Source organism: Parasteatoda tepidariorum, chromosome 1, assembly GCF_043381705.1.
Source record: "Parasteatoda tepidariorum isolate YZ-2023 chromosome 1, CAS_Ptep_4.0, whole genome shotgun sequence".
NCBI lineage: Eukaryota > Metazoa > Arthropoda > Arachnida > Araneae > Theridiidae > Parasteatoda > Parasteatoda tepidariorum.
Window position 1 is genome coordinate 13,365,047 of NC_092204.1, and position 18,080 is coordinate 13,383,126.

Consider the following 18,080-nt stretch of genomic DNA (forward strand, 5'->3'; position numbering starts at 1 on the left):
ATGGGAGAAATTTTTCTCTTTCATCTAAGACTCGGCAAAATATTATAATTAACGGCACAAAATAATGAGTTTAATGTTAGTGTAAAAATAGGTGTTAAGAATTTGAAAACTCCTTCAAATCTCATCATTGCTTATTGAGATTTGGAAATATTTCTAATTATTACCTTAAAACATACCTGTTGTCTACGTCAATCAAACATGGTTTTGATATTTTAGCTCTGCCTATTTCAGTAGTGATTGGTTACATTTCGATAACGGGTTCTGTTTTTTCCCAACCTAGTCATTTTTTGGCTACTCTTTAAGCTCTAATTGATTTCATTTTTTTTTTTTTTTTGGAAAATTTGAAAATGTATATTAAGCAAATACAAAGCAATACGAAATATTGAAGCGGTTTCTATATTTTAATGAGACATTGTTAATTTATCGTATTACATGTGAGTAATTAGAATTTTGAAAAGAGAGAAATATTCTCACTTACCATTGAAACTATGGAAACTAATGACAATCAAATTAATTGATATGATTCAAAAAATTTTAAACACAGTTTTATGTAATTCGTTTTCCAAACAAAGTTTCATTTCAAGAATTTAAAAAGTTTTGGACTTGAAGAGAAAGAAAAAAAATTTGATTGCCTAGTTACTTTTCTTAAACAAATAGTACTTATAAAAGTTTTAAAATTTAAAAGAAAACTTTAAATTATTCGCATAGAATCAATTAGTTGAAACCTAAATGCCTTGAGAGCAAATCAACATTTATTTTTTTAAGGCATTCAAGCTGCGTGCATAATTTAAAACCAATAATTTTTCGTTTTTGAAGAGGACAGAATTTTTTCTTTCGGTTCACTGAACTTTAAGAACCAATTAAATTTTTTTTAGTATGAATATGTGGTCTTTATCTAATTTAGTGAAGAAAAAAGAAGAACTTGAATTACGGTGGTGGGAAACTATTTTGAGACTTGGATTTTAAGTAAAATTATTACATTTTGATTAAAATCGTATTTTGGCTTATAAATAAAAAAAAACAAAACATAAATTATATTTTTATAATTACATATGGGAGTGTAAAAAATATCGAGATGGTAGATTCAAAAATCTTCTTTTTCAAACAGAAAAGAATTTAAAATTTGTAAAAAAAAAAAATAAATAAATAAATAAAAAAAAAAAAAAAAAACATTATTGAGGTATTACATTATTGAGGTACGCTTACAGATCCCCTCCAGAGTGGAATGCTGGTGGCCTTTCCCAGACAAAAAGGTTCCCCGGACATGACTGTCTAGCCGCTCACCTGTTTCGTTTAGGGCTGGCACATGATCCCTATTGTTCTCTGTGCAAGAGCCAAGCAGTTTTGGACGGCAGCCACATCCTGTGCTGCAGAGCCCTCCACGGGTCGTCGTCTACCGAGCGATATTGGGAAGCAAGAGCGCTCTTGAGGAAATGACTTTTTACTTTCTTGTTTTGTTCCTGTATTTTTGCTCTTTAACGTGTCAATTCACCTCTGCCATTTGAAATAAATAAATAAATAACATTATTGAAATAGCCCGTTGAGGGCCAAAGGAGTGTAGGAGGTTAAGGCTCCACAATTTTGTGACCAACGGTTTGATAGAAGCAATGTGGTGATCACTGCACACAGGCCACCTTTAATTCACAGACAAGCATCCTGTAATTCACAGATCCATCAATATGAAGGTTGGTGGGCTTCAAGTCGCCACTAAAAATCGAATCCCAGTTCTTCAAAGGCAGTTCAGTGTCTTAACTATAGAGCCATCGTGGCTTAATTAAACTCTGTGCTGCGAATAGTGATGGGTAATAAGAGGTATTTTCAAATAACAGGTTCCAGCTGTTACCATACAAAATAATACCTGTTCCAAATATCTGTTCCAAACAGGTCTAAGTCTATACTAAAAACTCTAACTAAATACTAATGCGGTCTAACTCTATACTAAAACGTAATTGATTGAGCTTTATCATTTTTTTGAGCTTTAATTGATTGAGCTTTATCAGCCTGCGAAGTATCGCTAGATAAAGAGTTATAATATTTTTTTGCTTAATTATGTAAGTTAAAAGTTGCGGTTTTCATATATAGATGTCACTTTTGTCAGGGATAAGCATAATAAACATTAAGTTGAACTTATTTATCCGCCATTTAAGGGATTATTATTTCAAGTAATCATTTATTGCTTATAAGAGGCAATTTCAAGGACTCTTGCAATTTCTAACCAAAATTTTATTACTATTTAATTAAGTAATCTCCTTATAAAATTACGTAAGAAATATGTTTTTTGAAATCTAAACAAATATATAATTCAGTCACATGTCTAAAAGCGTTGAAAATCTTGTAACCTAAATGAAAGGAAAAATCATCAGTGATTTATCGCTGGTCTAAGGAAGAACTTTAATTAACCAATCTCCTTATAAAATTGCGCAAGAAAAATATTTCATGAAATCTAAACAAATATATAATTCAGTCACATGACTAAAAGCGTTGAAAATCTTGTAACCTAATTGAAAGGAAAGATTATCAGTGATTTGTTACTGGTTTAAGGAAGATCCAATAAACATCGTCCAATGGTCGAAGTTTATTGTGCTCAAAGCAAATAATTGGAAAAAAAGTCAAACAAATGAAACATTTTAGTACACGATCATTTATGAAATTATATCTTGTCTAATGCATAATTAGGAGAAGTAACTTGAGTTTAGAGAAGAAAAACAATTATTTTTATGAGAGTTAAAATTTATAGGATTTTTATATTATGAGAAACTATAAAAGAAGTTTCAGCATCCCTTATCTGATCAACATCGGTATGCATTAAGAATAGATAAATAGCTTTCGAAGAAGAGTCATAAAAATTATTTTTTTTCTTACATAAATAAGGCAGTTCACAAAACTGAGAAAAAAAGCTTAATAAATATTTATGTGTTGCTGCTCGTAAATTAGAAGTTATTGTTAAGGCTATTAATTACAGCGAATGCAAGTGATTTAGTACTGATTCTTTGGTTCTTTTAAGTATTCGAAACAATTTTATTACTTTAAAAAAAAAATTTTTAAAGCTATGCAGTCTGACTCTTATTTTTTGATTAATTTTGATTGCAGTCCTTAACTCAATCCTGCGTTTTACGATCTTGCGATAGAAGTCAGTTAGTTTAAGAAACATACTAGTTTAAATAGTTGATATTTTTGATTTCCTTGAAATTTTCTGGTCACTTTCTTAAAGCAAAATTATTACATGAGTGTTTTTTGTCCTCTTAGTTTTGGAGCTTTAACTTAAATTTTGAAAGTTTAAAAAAATCATCAATTTACATATAGAAAGCCACTTTGGTGATGGAATCAGTTTACGTATGACAATAGGTCCGATTTTTAAGTGACGATTTAGAACACAAATTCCTTGGTACAGTTTTCACACAAAAGGTATTGACATACATAAATGTAAGTGTTTTTCTCGAAATATTAGATGGCATACAGTTTTGACTCACAGAATTTTATGAAACTATCTTTCTTAAATGTAAATAAATTAATAAATAAAAGGCAAAAAAGAAACATGTAATTTTGCATGACGAAAATTTATCCTACAATTTCATTAAAATATAAAAACAAGCTCCTAATTTCTTACTTAGCTCTGAAATTGGTATACAAAGTTGTAATAAATATTAGAGAAAATGTATAACTGATTGTTTTGATAAGTAGCCAGATTCATATGAGAATTTTATGCGTGGATCTCTCTGTTGTTATAATGAAAAAAAAATCCATTTGTTTTCATTGTTATACATTTTAGACTGTTTATAATATCACACCCCGGCAAGAAAAGTGACACAAGTGAAAAAAACAGCAATTTTGAGGTTATGCCAATAAAAAATATGTACGAAGTGGCCTATCAAGCTCAAAAAGTGTCACATCTCTAACCCACAATTTATCCAGCTGAGGGCAGTTGCGTCAGTTTTGTGTCTAATTCAGAATAAGTGTTACAGTATTCTTTAAGATGACTGTTCTCAAATGCTGCATTTTAGAGTTATGACACTTTTCTTGCCGGGATGCGATATAATGGATTTGAAAATTGCACAAGAGATATAAAAATAATAAAAAAACAACTTTAAAAATTAGTATTTCATTTTGTTAGTATTCAGTAAAAACTGCAAATAATTTAGTCAAATATATGTGAAAGTAATTGTTGCATTCCATGATTTCTGAATTCATTGATTTTTTTATTCATTCCTTTCATGCAATAAATATGATACTAGTTCTATTAATTTGGATTTTATATGAGAGTCTCAGTGCAATAACAAAAACAATTGTTTTTTTTTTCTTTATCATATTCTATTTTTTGCTCTTTACAATACAGTTGATCTGAAAAATTGCAAGACCGTGGCTCAAATGTAAAACCAGTTTACCTCTAATAGAGCAAAAATGTTAAATCTATTTCCTCTTTCATTCTGTGGATTTACCTCAAAACTCAAATGAGAACGAAACTAAAATGAATGATTATATTCAATAGGTACCAAATGTGCTAATTTAGTTACCAAGTATTATATTAATATGTTTCGTAATTATTAATATGTTTCATAATTAAACTAGACCAGTACTAAGCAGTTTTCAATTAAAATAAGTGTCCTACGGCCCCTCGTAAGGAAGATGCGCCGAAGAAAAGTATATTATTGTGGTACATTTGACTATCATGAGAGCAATAACACTAAGCTAATGGTTTTACATAAGCTATAATGAGTGAAATAACACTAAGCACTGCTGATGATTATTAATCTCTATTCTGCTAGTAAAAGCACAAAAAAGCATGTTTTGCTTAATTTAATACTGCAAAGATGCCAAAAAGGGGAATAAATATAAATAACAAAAATAATAATTGAAATTATTTTAGCTTTAATGATTGAAGAGCTTAGCGGAAGAACCGGTTAAATGAAATTTAAAAAAAAAATCGAGATAGCTTGGGAAAAGTTCTTTGTCTTATTTAAATACATAGCATGTATTTATATTGCTAAATCTAGGGTACTTTTCCGTTAGCCGGATGCAAGTGAGAAATCGCCAAATAATGTAGTGCCCCTTTGGTATCTAATTGTAAGAAATTTGGAAGAATTCTACATTATTTGGCGATTTTTTAACTGCGCCTAGCTAACGGTAAAGTACCAAATGTATTAATGCCGAAGATATTCAATGAAAGAACCCGCTAAGTGAGATTATTTGAGTATTCTTTGAATGGAAGAACCGACTAAATGATTTGGAGACTTATAGTCAAGAAACAACCATAGAAAATCTCGCTTGGCATCAAACGCTATGGTTCGGGGAGAAAAAAGTGGTGAAAAGGAAAAATTTGAAACAGCAGCTTCCATAGATTGAGGAATTATTTAAAAATGGCAAGAACAAATAACCTTTGCCTTAAAAAATGTAAAAAAAATTGTATGTTGAAGCTATTCAGTTTCAATATACAATTGTTTTGTTTCTGGTTTGCATTAGTTTGTGTTTCAGACACAAATTTAATTCTTTTATGTTATGAATACAAGCATAAATATATTTATATTTATTTCATCTTTTCGCACAAAACTATATTCGATGGAAAACATTAAAAATCCTCTTAGAAAACAAGCTAATGCTACGCAGAAAAATAGTTAAACTGTTTCCTTATAAAAGAATTAGAATCAAATAAATAACTCCCCAAATATTTATTGAGTAATATCTTCAAAAATATGCTAAAGACATAAAGATTAATAATAATAAATAAAGGAAGAACGAATAAATTTAAAAGCTCATCTATATATATATATTTCTCTTACACAGCATCAAAAAAAGCCTCATTACAACTTCCCGAATGGCAATGCTAGAAAATCAACCAATGATTGCCACTAAAAAGGTCACATGCCAAATCTAGTTGAGGTGGCTCAACATATAGCGCTTTTAAAAACGGGAATTTAAATAACCTTAAGTTAGACAGAAGTGAGTAGTCTTTGTCGATAGATCTCTATTTTAGTATTTTGCCGAAAGCGCTTTTTTCACGAATTTATATATTACGAATTTATTTGACGATTTTTGATTTATATCGCGAATTTATTTGCTTTATTATTGTTATTAGTTATTCATTGAAAAATGAGTCTCAGTCGTGCTGTTATGCTATAAGATTTTAAACTATAGCACATTTCTAATAGGTTTAACGAATTACATGTCATTTATTTGAATTCAAATTTATTTTAATGACTTAGTATTTACTAAAAAGGTTTAATTTTTTTTAAAAAAATGTTGTTATATGGATTTGAATGATTGTTTTGAATTCTTAGAATTTTGTGTATTTACAATGTAGGGGAGAGGGGGGCACTTGTGAACAGGGGGCACATGTGAACATGGTATGTTTTACCAATATGATTTGAAATAAAAAATCTNAAAAAGTAGGTATATGGATTTGAATGATTGTTTTGAATTTTTAGAATTTTGTGTAGTTGCAATGTACCTAAGTTAGTAGCGAGCGAAGCTAGTTTGGTTTGCGAAGCAAATCATATAAGATTGCGTAGAAAATTTCGGGGGTTGGCGAACGTAAGCGAGCAGGGGGCGCAATCCACTAGTTTACTCAAATTCACTACAATTAATGCTTCAATAATTTAAAAACTGCTCTCTGCTATTAACATGTCTTTAATTTTTATAATTAATTAAAAACTAAAAAACGGTAGTTCTTTATTATAAAATAATGAACCTATGATATTACCCTGAAAATGATAGTAACAACATTTTATGATAAACATATTAAATCTGTGCATAGACTTATGAAGGTTTTATAATAGTTAAATAGTAAATATGTTATACTTATTTCTCATAAGCTTCTGTGTTAAATTGTTAGTATGCAAAGTTAAAATAATATCATTAGAAATTCCTTCACACTGTTGCAAAATAATCACAATATCATTTAACAGGTTTTCTTTGAGTAATCAAAAATTAAGTACAAATGAAGAGCAAGTTATAAATCTATCTAAATGATACAAACAACGAGTTCACAAAAATCAGGTTTGTTGGATCAATAGGTTTTAATAAAAGTATTGTTTTATGTTAAAATCTCTCTGTCTTGAGAAAATGCAGCAGAAAAGAAGAGGCAGCAATGTTTGCACGTTTCTGAAAAAAGCATTAAGTTCCATCAAATGCATCCAAATTCAAATAAGAAAAATTCATTAGAATCGTTCGACTCTGAAATAGGTAATATTTGATTCGTAAAATGCAAAAGTTGTTGATTTAGTAGTTAAAAAGTAATAAATCTATTCAATTCAAAAATATTATGACATACCCATTATGCATTTTAATCTGTTTACTAAGTAAAATAATGTATACTGTACTGACTGTTTGCTAAAGTCAAATCTAAGTTATAAATATAAGTTTGTAAAAGTTATTAGCGTATCTACAGTTTTTGACAATTTACATTTTAAACTCATAAATATCATAAAGTAAAAATGGATATATATGAGTTTGTAACTATTCTAAGAAACTTCATGCATTTTTCATAGTTTAACTGCAGTTTTCTACAAAAAAATCATACATAATCTATTCCAAAATATTGCATCCGAAACAAATTCTGTTGCGGAAATAGTTAGTTATCAATCACATACCGAAGAAAAAATGTGCTTCATTTGAAATCGATTGTGTGTCACCATTTTCATTTATATACCCATGCACATTTTTTCATAAAATTATCGATACTTTTCCTGATTTGATTCATTATTTTAGCTGCAGTATGTTCGTGGGAATCTTATTTGAAATAATTTTTATCAATTAAATACCACACTGTCTAAAACATATTTGCTTTTATAATAATTTTCATTGTTTTACAAAAGCAAATATTCGTTATTTTTTTTAAATATTCTTTTTTGCATTTATTATATCACCATTTTAGTAATTCGTTCGACTCCCTGAACTAGATACGACCTATTGTCTAGGTTGAGGACTTCAATTCATTGCAGTATTGATTCAATATATTTTTATTTCTGCTGGATTCATTTTAAATTAGCACTCTTAGAAAATTATATCGCTTCCTCGAGCCATAATAAATATGAAATAGTTTAAACATAAAGTTTTATCCTTTTCATTAAATGCGTCATGGAGTTGAAGCAATAGATTCATATTTCTGTTGTTTTCAGTTTACATTAACACTCTTAAAAAAATGGTTCATTTTATCTTGAAACAAAATACGTATAAATATATTTAGATTTCCATATTTTATTCTTTTTGTATAATACGTCATAGTATCGTTGCAACATATTTCTATTTATGTTTCATTCCCATGAGCACTCGTAGAAAAAATTTGCCCATTTTATCGATACCATGCACTATATCTGTATCTATATATGTATCTGTTGCACTATATATGTATCTGTTGCAGTGAATGACCGAAATCAAGTGAATGTCGAAATCAAGAGAATTCACCGGCGAATGTCAACAATCACATATTCGCTTTGATGAATGTCCGAAATATTTGTTATATCCGATTTGATATTAATTTATTCGTTGATATTATTATATTTATTCGGTATCTCAATATTTGCTAGGTCTAGATTAGGACAAACATCATGTTCGGAGTGCAGGTTAAATGCAGTGACACAGAACCTTGAAAAAACATTGATGTATGGCATGCCGGGGATACCGGCATGCCATACATCAATGTATGTATACCATGTATGTATACCGGACAGTGTCACTTAACTTGACCTAATATATGTTTCTTATATTTACCAAAGAGACTATGTGATTGTCAACACACACCAGTGAAAGTCAACAACCACCAATTTCGTCAATGCTTTAATAACAAGTTTCATTCTCTTTAATCAATACCTCATGGTATTAAAGTAATATATTCTTAGTGCTGCTTTCACTTCATATTTAAGCATTTTTAAGAAATTGGTCCGTTTTATCGGTACCTTGAGCCATAATACGTATAAATATATTGAGATATCGAGTGTTATTTTTTCATAATACACGCATGGTATTAAAGCAAAATATTCTTATTTATTTCGTCATCTGCTTTATGTAAACAATTTTAATAAAGTTGGTTAATTATATCGGTACCTTGAATTAAAATTCATATGAATTTGTTTAGAAATCGAATTTTATTAATGTGTATTTCTTACGTCACGGCACATTGAAGCAATGAGTTCTTATTTATGCGTCATTATTTTATCTGCATTCTAAAAAAATTAGAGCAAGATATTGTTTTCCTAAACCGTATTAAGTTTTAAAGATTAGACTTAATTAAAGAAATGATTATGAAATACTTTGATATAAATTGAATGAATTCAAAGCAATATGCCATATTTTTAACTATTTGGAAATGACTATTAAATTGAGCAAATAAGTATAAGTTAAAATTATTATTATTTTTTTTGTTTTATCATCATTAAATTATCTACATTCTTAGTTTCGGAACCAAAATATCTTGTAGATTTACTGCAAGCATACATCCTCAGAAGAATCAGTGAAACTTTGAACCGCGTAATTATTGTCTTAAATTGTAACATCGTATGTAAATTTGATGCAACTTTATTTCTTTGCCGCCTATCATACAGAACCTCAATATCATATAATCCCATTTTAGAAGTACAATAATACGACCCAACTTTATAATAGTTACAATAATAAGGCTGCAGAAAATTTGTACGGTATTATAGTTCAGCAAAGTTCAAAGTTTTAAAAAATAAAGTATAAACAACAAAGTAATGCAGGGGAAAATTCTCTAGCTATATTTAGTTTTATTTTCCAGAAAGGAATTATACTTAACCAGCCTAATTTACTAGTTAAATCCCGAAACTAAAAAATTTGTCCTAATGATATATTGCACATATATAGTGATAAATACATTGTTATGAAAACTTTGTTCCAAAATAAAATTTCGAATATTCTCTAAACGTCTTAAAAATTGCATCATAGAATGCTTCTGCATAGAATTGCATAGAAATGCTTCTGTTCAGGACCAGCGAAAGGGGAAGAAAGAGTTCCCCCATTCCCGCAAGGTCCGAAAGTAGGCATGTGACCAAAAGGCGATTTTCCGATCCAGTGACTTTTAACAACCCGTTTAAATGACTTTAAAAACTTGCATAATAATTGCGATCAACTACAGCCAAAAGGAAAAAAAAAAAAGAAAAAAAAAAAGAAAAAAAAAGGGCGAGTTATTGAAGGGCGTTGGATTGAAATTAGCGATCAGGTGACTTTACTCGTTAAGTCTAAATAAAATTAAAGACTCATATAAAATCTTTATTGCAATTATATACGATGAGATTTGTCGTTTATGACAGTTCCTAAATATACTGTAGTTAAATGTTCGGTATATTTAAAAAAAGAAAAAGAAAACGTTCAAAATATTATCTAGCAAGCACAATCAGCACAAGTCTACCAAACTGCACATAAGCCGATAAACATTTCGTTCTTTTCCCAATTCATCAAAATCTAAACAGAACACAGGAAAGCAATGATTCAGGTTCCCAATAACCCCAATCCTCTTCGGTTTCGCATTATATATTTAAACATGTTTAAATACATAAATAACGCGAAACTGAAAGGGTATACTGAAGGTCAGCCATCTGAGAGACATTATTCAAAATTATAACAGGCTTCAACCGTCATCTAGCTTCGTTTAATGACTGTTAATCTGGTGTCAAAAGGAAATTACGTCTGCTTGATCACTGGCTGTTATACTAGTATCGAAATAGCTCGTTCCACATACGACATCTGTGATAAAGTTGGCAGTGAAGGGTAAATCGCCCGTAGACGTGAACACGGTCCTGAAATGGAAAATAGCAACATTATTTCATTGAAAATTTCATTGCAACCTTTAAATTTGGAGAAAAGAAATCTATTTATTTTACCAGAACTGTGATTTTTTACAAGCAATGATAAAATTATAAAACTAAAACTGCGTGTTTTATTTATACATATAAGAAAATATTCAAATACTTAACATTTAATTTTGAATTTCAATATTTGTAAAACATTTTTCTCTATATTTAAAAATCGTAAGGACCACAGCAATTTTGTTTTGCTGCTAAAATATTATAAGTTTTAAAAACTTGAAATTTTTTGAGTATAAATATGTTGGAAATATGCTCATGCGGGTCGTTCAACAGGCAGCAGGAACTCAAGAACTTTTGGTATACTGAGAAGGACTTCTTTGTTTTTGAATTAACAAAGAGTTTCGTTTCCAAATTTCTAATCAATTTTGTGGTTATTAGTGTTTTTTTTTTTTTTTTTTTTTTTTTTTTTTTTTTTTTTTTTTTTTTTGCTAATTCCTCTCTCTCTCTCTCTTTCATTAATTTTCTTAAAAAATTTTTTTGTTCGATCGAAAAAAAAATTACGATTTAACAGTTAGTCCGAGAACTATTAACTGTTAAACTCGTAGTAAATGTTATAGTAATGTTAGTCAGTCTACTGTACGTTAAAATGCAACTACAGAGTAGAAATTTAATGTACTGATTGGACCATTTCATGTTGCAATTTCAAAACGAATTCGTTCTTTTTTTTTTTTTTTTTNTTTTCGTTGGCAATTATATGATTTTTTTTTTTTTTTGAAATTTCAATTTGTGTTAAAGTTATTGCATATTTCAGAGCTTTTCCGCGATTTTTTCAGATTTTTGCTGTAAATATTGGCTTTATTTATTGTTGTAGAAGATTTATTTTTCTCTTACAAGATCAATATTTCTTTATTTTTTAAATTCGCATTCCAGTGGACGTCAAAAGTAGCAAAAAAATGAGAGAGAGAGAGAAAATTTTTGCCAAATATATATCTTAATATTTGTAGTGAAATTTTCAAAAATTAAAAAAAATAAGCGCTATAAAAACCATTTTCTATTTGAATATTAAAAATTTCATTGACGGGTAGGAGTACTTATAACTAACTTATTTCAACTTATTGAATCACGCATTTTATATTCCACAGGAATTTTTCATCAAATTTAGATGATTATTTTTCAGATACTGGTAATAGTTCAATTTGTTATGCTTTAGATGTTTTTAAGAGTTTTTGCGGAAAATACTGACGTTTAAGAAGAATTTAACACTGATGATTGACAATCAATTATGGAAGTAAAGGAGCGGAGCCTCCTAGTATTGTAAGAAAAGAAAAAAACACTTCCTTAATTAATTACTTTTCTAATCAAGTTAATGAAATGACGTAATATAATTGCTTAATTTAGGCGAAAGGAACCGTATAAGTTTTAAGTTACCTGAAGCTTACTTAATTCATATCACTCATAGCTCAAAGTAACTCTTTATTTATTAGACAGGAAAACTAATTATTAGCCGTATAAATATTACATGGAAATCTGATTCTTAACGCAAATACAATAGGTTTATTTCAAAGCATTTCGGTGCTATTTTTTTAAAATATATTTTGCGTTGGTTGGTTTTGTGTACTAGTATAAATATAATGCGTCAAAGATTCATAAAACACTAAGCGGCAATTGTCGCATTTGTTGCCATAAAACGCAAATCGTGTATAAAAAAGTAATAATAAAAATCTTGATTCAGTACGATACTAATCTCTTAAAAAGTGAGAAACTGTTTCTTTAATATGATTTACACAAAGTCATCAGAAAGTAAAGTGCAAATTTACAAAAAAAAGGATTGAAATGTTGGAAATTTGTAAAAAAAAGCATTTAATTTAAAAAATATGTAATTTTGTAATGTTTCATCACCAATGAATAAATATTAGATACCAAATAATTTTCGTTGTGTAAAAACTTTGTAACGGTAACACGTGATTTAAATTATAAAAGTACTTAAATTGAAGTAAATGTTACCCGCGGGAGAAACATAATCTTCTAATCTAAATTTGATGGAGTTTTAATGTTTGTTTTAAAAGACAGGTTTGGGTTTTAGAAAACGCATTTTAAAATGAAATAATTTTAGTTTGAGTTACAAATGGCTAAAATTTAAAGAAACCGTGTTTGTTTTACAAACCGAACTGAGTTACTAAATGAAATAAATGTTAACTCAACATATGGTGTTTAATAACGCAAAACTCTATAAGAGTCAAACAATGATTAATTGTTTTTTTTTTAAATTCTGATTAAAATAAAGAAGATGCTATTAAAGAAGAAAGTATTATAAAAAAGAAATTATTAAAGAAGAAAATGTAATTAAGAAGAAATTGCTAAAAATGAATGTGTCATAAAGAAAAAAATAGTTTGCGAAGAAAATGAAAGTTGTATGTAATAAAGAAATAAAATATAATAAAGAAATAAAATGTAATAAGAAAAAATTAATAAGGAAATAAAATGTAATAAAGAAATAAAATGTAATAAAGAAATAAAATGTAATAAAGAAATAAAATGTAATAAATAAAGTAGTTTAAAAATGGTGTACAAATAAAGTTTTCGATTAGAAATTTTTTGTGATTTGGTAATAACTAAAATGAGTTTAATTTGAAACATAGATTTAATGCATAAATGTTTTATTTTTAATTATCCTTTAGCAATTTAATAGAGCAAGTTGTACGTAAAATAAGAAGCTAAATAATATAATGTGAGTAACATCACATCTTGTATTAATGTAATATCTTGTAATTATAAAAAAAAATTCTTTAAGTCATAGATAAAATCTAGTTTTTTTGAAAATCTTAATAATTTTTTGTTAAAATATGTTATATGAAAGTTAACTTAAAATAATGTCATAGTGTTATCACGCGACAATGATTGACTGATCTCGATGGATTGAAGTTCCAGCTAGCCATAGGTTACAACAACAGTGTTATCAGGTAAAAGAGGTTTAAAAATCAAATGGAACTTAAACACCTGTTCTATACTCAACTTGAAACTAAAATTTGCGATTCGGTGTTTTATATAGGGTTATTCTTACTTAGGTTGAAGTTTACTTACGGGCTGCCCTACAGACTTTTTTTTACTCCCAGCTGAAAAAAGTCTGTAGAAAATCTTCAAAAAAAAATCTTAAGAATATCTTTAGGTATTTCTGCAGGAAACATATAGAGAATTATGATACAAAAACCTTGAGATTTTCCTTAAAAAAAAATATGTAAACCATATTTCTGCAGGAAACATATGGAGAATTATGATACAAAACCTTGAGATTTTCTTTAAAAAAAATATGTAAATAAATAAATAAACTAAAAAAAATATAGAAAATTTGAGAAGAAAACTCAAGAGAAAGAAAAATATATTCTAAATATATTAAATTTTCTGCAGCAAAAATGTCAAAGAATTGAACAAAATATGCATTTTATACCTTAAGATTTTTTACAGATTTATTTCTGCAAAATATAACACTTAGAAATTTTTTTTAAAAATTACTTCCGCAAAAAAAATAATAATAATCGCATAAGTCTAGACATAACTATAAATTTTATAATGATTAAAAATAAGTTCATCAATATAGATACTACGGTCAATTATTTAATAGATGGATACATAATTTTAAAGAAAAATTCATAACAAAAGTTTCTAAAAGCAGTTTTCTCTAAATTTACACCATAACAAATTTATTCCAGTACTTATATCTTGACTAATCTATCCTTTGATTTGAAATCCTTAAATAGAACGTCAATATCATATCAATCGCACTCTTCTTTTTACTGTTATGAGGTTATGACACTGCAACATCAATTCTAGTTTATTACTAGTTATAGTACACTTGTATATTTCATCTGTAAATACTTATCATCAATTTTTATTTATCTTCCCTTCATCTCATATTTTCTAATGATGTCTTCAAGGCAATGTACCTTACCCCTAACTCCATTTTCTTGTTCCTGATTGATGCCACCACAAATACCCATACCACACGACGAACGGGAAAATGTCCCATTGGTGTTTTTTTCCGACTCCCAGCTCATATTTTATGACTATGACTTACATCTTGGCTGACCCTTTATTGGCATTGTTGGAATGAGTCAGTTAGTTATAAAGAATTCTATTGGGATTAGGTATTTCCTATAACTAACTGATAATGTAACTAATTATAATTAGCAAGTTATTAGAAATTCAAGAACTGAAATAGCAGTAGCAATTGCTTTCTTACTTATTCGTAATTTAGCCGGAAAAAAAAGGATGAAAAATTTTTTGGATCGATGTTCCGACTTTCAATGACAAAAGGTTTAATTTTAAGTATTTAAAAGAAAAAATTGTCGAATCGTTGTTTCGATTGGGTTCTTGTTTACGTCTAATCACGTGGTTTGAGGTTTAGATTCATTAGCACTTAATTTTTGGATCAGCTATAATTGTTTGCCTGTAAGCGATTGCAAGCATGTGTATCGAACCTAATTGGCTGACCCACGCGTGACGTTGCTTCCAAGTATTTAATTGAAATCCATGTTATTTGTAGTTGCCATTAAAAAATGCGCAGAGACAAACAGACAAACGTCATTTGATTCTAACCATCTGATTTGTCAGAGTTCTTTGATTTTTTAGTTCTGGTAGTTTTCTCTGTGAGGTTGATGGAAGCAACAAAATCTGTTTGACTTCCAGTTCAAACATTGAATGAATAAATATAATAAATGTTTCAATCAATGGACAAAATTATCAATTTCTTATCCCTTCCACCAGAAATAGAACTGGTTTTGAAGCTTTATGTACCCCTTCATTTATTTGTGGTTTGTGATATTTCGTTATTGTTTTTGCTTTTCTTTGTGTGAATAATAAGTTGTGTTTACATATAAAAGTAATTTAAATGAAAGATTCTTCATTTTGATTCTAAAAATATATTTTAAAGATAGTTGTTAAGGGACAATTTATGTATGCTCTAAATTATTAATATTATTGTAATATAATTATATTGGCAATTGGTTGCTTATTATTTAAGTATTAGTAGAATTTCCTTAGTCCACGCTTCATTAGAGCGACAGTCGGGAAAACATACCTGATGTTGATCAATACCTCCTAGAAAAGAGATAAGGCCTTAGCACGGGTTACCATAAACAATAAATTTAATCCTTTAGTTGTCCAAACTTAATGTCATATTTCGTATTTTCCACCACTGAGCAACTTAGTAGCCCAAACAACGTAAAATCCTTCTTTTTTTTATGCACTGCGCAGTTTCTTTCCGTTACGTCGGACAACTGAATTGATCCCTTGATGAGGCCTTCTTTCTTCTAGTAGGATTTACTGACATGCCATCACTCATTTGTTCCTTTGCAAAGAAGATGTCTTCCCTGTTGTGATAGCCCGGTAAACTGCAAGTGAAGTCGAACACTTTACGGTAGAACAGTTTAACGACGAACCCTCGGTCGCTTCGCTGATTAAATTTGTCACTGAACACAGCCACTGATGTTTGATGTGGGTGATCTGCTGCAAACTGTGTTGTACGACTTACATTGGAATGGTTAGATATTTTTTTTTTGGAAAATAAATGTATTTTAAGTTTTATTGAGCATACTGTATCGAATTTTTTTACCGATTTAAAACTACACATTTTCTTCAGATATTTTGATTGTTTGAGCAAATAAGTTTTCAAGTAAATATAAAATGTAATCCTTTCCAATTAAAATAATTGTGTGGCACAAGTTTATTTATTTGAAAATATTTTATTTGAATATTGAAATAGATTTTAATTTAGATACATTTCACGAAACTGGAGCCAGTATTTTAATTAAAAAATTCTCCTTAATCTAATTAATGCAAGGAAAAATTAAGAGCGGAGAAAAATATGTTGGCATGATTTATACTTTGAATTTTGAAGAAAAAAAATATTAGAACTAAATATTTAAACAGATATTATCAGCCAATTAAAAAATTAACACATTTACAAGAAGAAGTTGCTTATTATTTTTTAAAACAAATCTTCGACGAAACAAACTGTAAATATATACCTGCATCCAACAAAAGAAATCTTCTTTAAGCTGCGTGTTTAAAACATTTAAACGTTGTCTTTAGAATAAAGCAGATACATTTTATGAATTATGAAAGCTCACGTGTACGACAAGTCGTTTTAATATAATTAAAACTTCAAAAACCACTTTTTAATTGCATTTAGCATAGTTTTCTGTGTAAGTATTTTTGCTAAACTAAAAAGTGTTTTTTACCCTAATTAACTCGTCACGTAAACAAATTATTTAGAAAACTCGTTGAGATAATTGCAAAAGGATGAAAACCAATTTATGCTTCGTATATTAAGAAAATAATGAGTTGTTTTAATTTCACATTTCTTATTAAATTATATATCACTTCTTATTTTTAATATGTAAAATGCTTCAATTAATGTATGATGACAATTAAAGTGCACCGAACTGTGTAAATGTTGTTCTAAAATTTACTAATATGCATTCATTTTTGACTTTAATGTTTTTACAAATACTTTATTTTTCCTTCTCGCTGACAAAATTTGTTTATTTACGAAATCATGTACGTTATGTAATGTTATGTCATTTCTTTTTATTTTATCATTATAAATGGTGGCAACTACTTAACATTAAATGTTGCTGTTCTGAAACACCAGTAATGTTCTTTCACACTTCTTGAAGCAAAGTGGCTGCCACTATTTTTTCATACTTATTTGTTGCTGTTCCTAATGGCAATAGCCAAGTACCTGCCAGCCTGCTTGGGGAAATAAAGCGAATTTGGTGCAGAAGGTGCATTTCTTAATTTTCAGTGGCGCCATCTGTGGCCAAGAATACTAACTTTAGCCACCCACACACGCCACAGCTCGTTTTAAAGTGTGGATCACTCATACATCATTCCCATTCATGCATCCACTCATTAATTCACAGATCGTAATTTTGACCTGTACCAGGGAATGATCAATATCCAATTCAGTACTCTCAGAGGTATTGATTTGTTATGGGAACTTGGAGGAATTTATGATCTGACAGATTTAACGTGTACCAGTTACTTTTTACAAGGGAAATCTTCGGCTGGCAGGGATCGAACTCGCTATCTCTTGAACATAGGTCTTACCAACAAAGCTATTCCTGCCTAGATACTTAGAAACACTAATATTCATAATTAAAGTAAGAGAGCCGTGGTGGCTCAGGGGATAGAGGGTCACTGAGATAAACCGGGCGTGAATCCCAGAAAAGGCTGGTTGATACAGATTTCTGCACTCGGCTTGCACTGACCACAGTGCTGACATAAAATATCCTGGGTGGTAGACTGATCATGGGTTCAGGTTCAGGG